Source organism: Pteropus vampyrus, unplaced genomic scaffold, assembly GCF_000151845.1.
Source record: "Pteropus vampyrus isolate Shadow unplaced genomic scaffold, Pvam_2.0 Scaffold82, whole genome shotgun sequence".
Classification (NCBI taxonomy): Eukaryota; Metazoa; Chordata; class Mammalia; order Chiroptera; family Pteropodidae; genus Pteropus; species Pteropus vampyrus.
In genome coordinates, this window is record NW_011888863.1 from 1969644 (window position 1) to 1977617 (window position 7974).

The following is a 7974-nucleotide window of genomic DNA, read 5'->3' on the forward strand; positions in this document are numbered from 1 at the left end:
AAGAAATAGTAAAAAGTGACCTTAATAGAAGACATTTGAATAACAGGGTTAGCCTAGGGGCATAAGAGGGAGGTCTGAAGAAGTTGTTACCCAAAGAAATTACACTTAGAACTTAATCTGCAGAGTGTATTTTTGGAAAATTATGGAACTTCTTTGTTTCTAGATCTTCCCTTTCAGAGGTACTGAGTATTAAATTTGAAATTGGACTTTTAAATAAAGAAAATAATTGTAAGAATTTTGTTTTAAGGGTATAAATCAGCAAGTAGCTAAGCCAGGGAGCAATGAACAGTCATTAGCTGAAACAGAGCAATGTAAATCCTAGAAATTTTTATTTCTTTTTAAAGATTGATTGTCCAGTAAGACACCAATAGCATAAAGAGTCATATTAATTGGTGCTTATAAAATGATTAATCTCTTTATTTCCCCTCCAGTAATTTGAAACATTCTATAAAATGCCCTTGTACAAAAAAGGAAAAAAAAGTAGTATTTTAACAGGGACTTTACAAGGGCTTTCATTTTGCAAGGTTTTAAAGTGCGGTGGCACAGTTCTTAGCATTATAATTCCACACCAGCCTACCTTAGATGAGACGTTTTAATGTAGGTTCAGAAGATATGCAGGACCGTGAACTCTAACACCAAAATTTTAGAAAGCAATTTTTCTATTGCTTTTTAACTGGGAGGGGGAAGACTGCTCTCTCTTTTGTAAAAGAGGTTGTACGTCATAAGGATTGAGGATGATGGTTTTGCCAAGCTCCTTCATTTTCTTTCTTTAGGGATAAACTAACCACTTAACATTTGTCCTCATGTAATATACCTTAGAGCTCTATGCCCAAGTCCCACATTCTCTAACCCCTTGTCCCACTAGGAATCCTATCCACAGCAAGCATCTGTTCTCTAGAACAGCTTAGATGGGATGCTAAAGAGAATGATGCATGCAAACACAGTATTTATGGATGCTCCATATACAGTGGACCCTTGAACAATGCAGGGGGTAGGGGCACTGACCCTCTATGCAGTCAGAAATTTGTGTATAACCTTTGACTCCCCACAAACTTAACTACTAACGGCATACTGTTGACTTGACGCCTTACCAATAGCATAGTCAATTAACATATATTTTGTATGTTATATGTATTACATTCTGTATAAGCTAGAAAAAAGAAAATAAAATCATAAAGAAGAGAAAATATGTTTACAGTATGTATTGGAAAAAAATTGTGTATGAAGACACCTGCCAAAAGGCCATGGTGTGGATGTATCATGAATGTCTCACTGTAGTTTCATGAGAGATTAATGCAACAAAGCTAAAACTAAGAGCAGAAAGCCAATTTGAGGGGAGAGTGCTTACATAAAATCATTGATCCCCTTGCCTATCATTTCAGAATTCCTTTCCAGTGATACTTAAATTTTTTATCATCTTAAACCGTTATTAAATGACAACTTAGCAGACGATGGGAGATAGAATAATGGTAGAAAAAATAATTGGGTAGAAACAGAAGAAAACCAATGAATGCTTTATTTCCCAGTTTGGAGATCCACAAAAGTAAAGCTCCTCTTGGGGGAGGTGGGGCAAAAAACATCATAAAGAAGGTGGAAAGAAGAGGCCAGAAGGAATCACACCCATCTGTGAGCTTTCAAGTTCTGAGACCTCCAACTCCTTGATGTATTTCCCAAAGTCTAGGTGTGAGAGCTGCTTCCTGTAGTTGCCTGTGGGTTCCTTTTTGCATTTTCAGTCCTCAAATACCCATCTGTTCAATCTCTTCATTAAAATGCCCAGTGTGATTTCTGATTTCCTGGGTGGACCTTAGTAGAACAGTACCAATAATCATCTGTTTCTTTGACACTCTTTATATCCCTCACCTCTCACTTGGTATTTACAGATTTGCATTATTGGTGAGGGTTTTTTTGTTTGTTTGTTTTGTTTTTTAAAGTATATGTTCCTACTACTTAGGTAAAAATTTCTGGAAGCACAGAAAAATACAATGTCCAAATTCAGAAAAAGACATAGATTTAAGATCTGGTTCTTTCATTTCACAAAATAAGTGATTTTGAGTGAACTATTTAACAACTCTATGTGCCACTTTTTCATCTGAAAATGGTGACAATAATACCTGCCTCATATTAATGTTGAGAGGATATAATAAGTAAAATATATATAAAGTGCCTTAATAAAGGCACTCAATATATAAAGGCACTCAACAAATGGCTTTTTATTTTGGAGGTGACTGTGCATGCTCACTTAGGACACTAGCTTGTATGCAGTAGGCATTCAATATATACTTGGTGGTGATAATGATGATTTAGGGCTTTTGTGTGTGTGTCTGTGTACCATGCCATCAGACACTGGCTTGTACACAGTAGCTCTCAATGAATATTTGTGGGCGATGACAAATATAAGATTAGATTATAGGCATACCTCAGAGATATTGTAAGTTCGGTTCCAGACTATCACAATAAAGCAAATATCTCAATAAAGCGAATCACACAATTCTTTTGTCTTCCCAGCACATATAAATGTTATGTTTATACTTTACTGTAGACTTTTAAGTGTGCAATAGCACTGTGTCTACAAAACAATGTATATATATACCTTAATTTAAAAATACTTTATTGCTAAAAGAACGCAGCTATCATCTGAGCCTTCAGTGAGTCAAAGTTTTTGCTGATTGAGCATCTTGCCTTGATGTAAGTGGCCACCGACTGTGTAGTAGTTGCTGAAGATCATGGTGGCTGTGGCAATTTCTTACAATAAGTCAACAATGAAATCTGCCACATCGATCAACTCTTCCTTTCATGAACCATTTCTCTGGAGCATGTGATCTGGAGCATGCTACTTGATAGCATTTTACACACAGTAGAACTTCTTTCAAAACTGGAGGCAATCCTCTCAAACTCTGCCCCTGCTTGATCAACTAAATTTATGTAATATTCTAAATCCTTTGTTGTCATTTCAACAATCTTCCCAGCATCTTCACCAGGAGTAGATTCCGTCTCAAGAAACCATGTTCTTTGCTCATTCATAAGAAGCAACTCCTTATCCACTAAAGTTTTATCATGAGATCGTAGCAATTTAGTCACATTTTCAGATTCTACTTCTGATTCTAGTTCTCTTGCTATTTCCACCACATTTGCAGTTACTTCCTCCACTGAAGTTTTGAACCCCTCAAAGTCATCTATGAAGGTTGGAATCAACTTCTTCTACCTGCTAATGTTAATATTTTCACCTCTTTTCACACATCACAAATGTTCTTAATGTCATCTAGAATCATGAGTCCTTTCCAGAAAGGTTTTCAATTTAGTTTGCCCACATCCATTAGAGGAATCATTATTTATGGCAGCTATAGCTTTAAGAAATGTATTTCTTAAATAATAAGACTTAAAAAGACTTAAAAGTCAAAGTGACTCCTTGATCCATGGGTTACAGAATGGATACTGTGTTAGCAGGCGTGAAGACAACATGAATCTCATTGAACATCTGAGCTCTTGGGTAACCAGATGCATTGTCAATGAGCAGTAATACTTTGATAGAAATCTTTTTTTCTGAGCAGTAAGTCTTAAATATTCAGTAAACCATGTTGTAAACAGATGTCATCAGTCTTTGTTATTTCATTTATAGAGCACAGGCAGAGTCGATTTAGTATAATTTTTAAGGCCCTGGGATTTTCCGAATGGTAAGTGAGCATTGGCTTTAAGTTAAAGTCACCAGCCGCATTAGCCCCTCAAAAGAGAAGTCAGCTTGTTGTTTAGAGCTTTGAGCCAGGCATTGACTTCTACTCTCCAGCTCTGAAAGCCCTAGATGGCATCTTTTTTCAATAGGAGGCTGTTTTGTCTACATTGAAAATCTGTTGCTCAGTGTAGCCACCTTCATTAATTATCTTAGCTAGATCTTCTGGATAACTTTCTGCAGTTTCTACATCAGCACTTGCTGCTTCACCCTGAACTTTTATATGATAGAGACAGCTCCTTCCCTTATACCTCATGAACCAAACCTGATAACTTCAAACTTTTCTTCTGCAGCTTCCTCACCTTTCTCAGCCTTCTCAGATTCAGAGTTAGGGCCTTGCTCTGGATTAGGCTTTGGCTTCAGGGAATGTTGTAGCTGGTTTGATCTTCCATCCAGACCACTTAAAGTTTCTCCATCTCAGCAATAAGGCTGTTTCCCTTTCTTATGATTCATGTGTTCACTCGAGTAGCATTTTTAATTTCCTTCAAGAACTTTTCCTTTACATTCACAGTTTGGCTAACTGCTTGGTGCCACAGGCCTATTTCGGCCAACCTTAGCTTTTGACATACCTTCCTCACTAAGCTTAATCATTTCTAGCTTTTGATTTAAAGTGAGAGACATGCAACTTTTCCTTTCACTTAGAGGCCATTGTAGGGTTATTGATTGCCCTAATTTCAATATTGTTGTGTCTCAGGGAATAGGGAGGTCCAAGGAGATAGAGAAATGGGCAACAGCCAGTGAGTGGATGGAGAAGTCAGAACACACACACATTTATGGATTAAGTTCACCATCTTATATAGGCATGGTTTGTGGTGCCCCAAAACAATTACAATAGTAACATCAAATATCACCATAACAAATATAATAATAATTTTAAAAGTTTGAAACATTGTAAGAATTAGCAAAATATGACACCCAGACATGAAGTCAGCAAATGCTGTTTGTTGGAAAAGTGGCACTGATAGACTCGCTCAATGCAAACCTTCGGTTTATAAAACTGCAATATCTGTGATGGAAGTAAAGTGAAGTACAATAAAACAAGACATGCCTGTATTTGATTAATAGTCCATAACACATTTTAGTCCATTTGTTGTGTGTGTTTACTGAAAAAATAGACTGCTGCTCTGCCTGCAAAGAATTCCAGAGCATGCTGTTTGGCTGACGGTCTGTCATAACTTCTGTATACACCACGGACTATATATACACCATACTAGTACAATGTGTTTGACACAAAAGGTCTGCTGTCTGTTCAAGTGCCCCTTCTAGAACAGAAATGAAACTAGAGATGATCTTCCCTAAGGCAAAAAAAAAAGTCTGTGCCTTTCGTTAGCGACTCATAATTTCAATGAAAATGGCAAACATGCACTACCAATAGTTCACAAGAACATCCCTGAGGACAGTGTAAATGTTTTGGTAATAAAATGTCAGAACGTGAATTCCTGTAGCCCCTCTGATTGTCCTTGAAGAGCCTTAAAGCGGAGCTGCATGTTTCATTGTAGAGACGAAATAATAGAGATCAGGGTGCCTGGGGAGGGAGCACTGTACAACTACAGCAGGCTCTGTGAACACATTGTGGTGTAAAAATGTTTTACACTACAGCTTGCTTGCCTTAGATAAGGTCCATCACATACTAAAAATAAAAGCAATTAGATGCCTTGAAGGATTGGAGGAGTACTTTCTTACCTGTTTCAGTTAGTCGTTAAAATATATCTATATTGAACAACAATAAATGTATAGCATGTTGACATTTATATTTTTATACATATAGAGAGCTGATGGTGTAAGTTCTAGTCCAAAGGCCAGCAGTCTTGAGACTCAAGAAAAGCAGATTTTTTAGTTCAAATCCAAAAGCAAGAAAAAAGAAAAAAAAACAAAAAAAATATATCCCAGTGCAAGCAGTAATGGAGGATGAGTTTCCTTTTATTCTTCCTTTTGTTCTATTCAAGTCTTCAATTGTTTGGAGAAGGCCCACCACATTAGGGAGACAAATCTGTTTTACTCATTCAGTCTACCAATTTAAACGTTAACCTCATCCAGAAACTCCCTAACAGACACACTCAAAGTAATGTTTGACCAAAAGTCTAGGCACCCCCACGGCCCACTCCAGTTAATGCATGAATTTTTTTTATTATTATTTATGCCTACAGCACCTGGTCTTCCTAGGTGGTCTCCCATCCAAGTACTAACCAGGCCCGACCCTGCTTAGCTTCCGAGATCAGACATTGGGCTTGTTCAGGGTAGCATGGCCATAGAGCAAGGACTGTGGCTCCACTTGGGTGCAAACCCAGGACCTTCTGCGTGTAAAGCAGATGTGCTAACCACTACACTATGGAACCATGTCCGACGCATGAAATTAACCATCACACCAAGGGATGCTGATCCAGGTTCACACTTCAAGAACCACTGCTATAGCAGAAATTGAGTCAGGAAGAAAAACCTACTATTGCCTTTATCTTTATCACAGAGCCTGCACATAGATAGGTAGGTATTGCTGGCTCAGTGATGAGACAGTAATATGGCTTTGCCATGCTCTATAAATACAGAGTGAAAAATGAGACAAAATCCTGAAATTCACCTAAATGTCTAACAATTTGCAGTTCTCACAGCTGAAGATGATTGAGACTATAAGATATATATTTTTTAACCAAGAAGAACTTTAAAATTTGCCTTTTAATTAATATCTTGAATATAAATTGTAAGTGATGACCTTTTTTTTGTTAATAAACAACTTAGTAAAAATCACTTGAAAACTCAGAACTTCACTCACGCTTTCTTTAAAAAGTGGCATATTGCCAACAAATTCATTGCAGAGCATAGTGAGAGCTGTGGTTTATTCTCTGACATTTGAAAGTATTACTGAGCTCTTTAGCACATGGATACTGAATATTCAACAACTTTCTGAAATTTCCAATGCTGCTGCCTGCTTCAGCACTTTTAATTCCTAGAATATGCCAGAGTTGTACATTAGCATTTAAATGGACAGCCACGTCCTGCAGAAAGCTCAGATATATGTCACACTGTAACTGGTTTCAGCTCCTGCAGGGGCTGCGGAGTCTCTCAGCCTCTTCTGATGCTTCTTCTCTTTCAACTTTTGCCTTTGTGGATTCGGGATGATCAGTTATCTGCAAGATTTATAACCAACTGCTTTGATGTCAGACAGATGTATGGTATCAACATTCTGCAAGTCAAGAAAACACTCTTTCTCATTTAGGATATAATGTGTGTGTTTCTCTCTGTTGACTGCTTACTTTGATATAATAATGCAAACTTTACTTCCTTGAGTTTTTCTCTTAGAGAAGAAAATTTTAAATCAGTCCTCATTCCAAGTTGGAACTTAATTTGGTATAATGTCTCTAACTGCACTAAACCACCAGGCTAGGACAAAATGGGCTCGCTCTTCATATACCTAAAATCCACAACTGCTTATATCTCAGCAGCAAAATCACAAAGTACTAGCTACTAAAGTGTTTTTATTTGGATGTGATTACCCATCTGTTGAAACTTAGGCTTATTGTACAACTTAAATCACATGTTTCTCTAAGGGCCATCATCACTTTTATCCTTTGATCTACAGTGTGATAAAAGTAAGCCTTATCAAAATTCCTAGATAACCTTATAATTGCCTTATCAGTATAACAATGGATCCAGGACATAAAGCTGGTGGGTTGAATGTCATACAAGTGTGTAATCGCACTGCTCTTCAGTATACAGTAGTCCCCCCTTATCTGCAGTTTTGCTTATCATGGTTTCAGTTACCTGTAGTCAACTGAAAATATTAAGTAAAAAACTCCAGATATAAACAATTCATAAATTTTAAATTGTGCATCATCCCAACTAGTGTGATGAACTTTCACACCACTCTGTTCTGCCCAGGACATTAATCACCCCTTTGTTCAGTATATCCACACTGTATATGCCGCCCACCAATTAGTCACTTAATAGCTTGGTTATCAGATGAATTGTTGTGGGAAACCTAGGACTCCTTAAATATGGTAAAAAACCTAGGCCTCAAATACAGACAGACCTGTAGGTTCAACACTGGTTTCTCAACTTTGGCATCTTGGGTATGTTATTTTACCTCTCCATGCCTCAGCAAAGTCATCTATAAAATGGGGATTATAACAGAAACTATCCCATAAGGTTAGATAATATGTATAAAATGCTTAGAACAATCCCTGACCTGCTTAATGCTCAATAAACACTATTAATTATTCTAATTATTATCACTCAATTACAAAAATGATTTCAAA

The 7974-nt window shown here is 37.1% G+C and overlaps 1 pseudogene; it reads right to left on the reverse strand.

Moving 5' to 3' along the window:
• Window positions 1-5862: 5862 nt before the first annotated feature.
• On the reverse strand, window positions 5863-5978 carry LOC111741901 (annotated as a pseudogene).
• Window positions 5979-7974: the final 1996 nt, after the last annotated feature.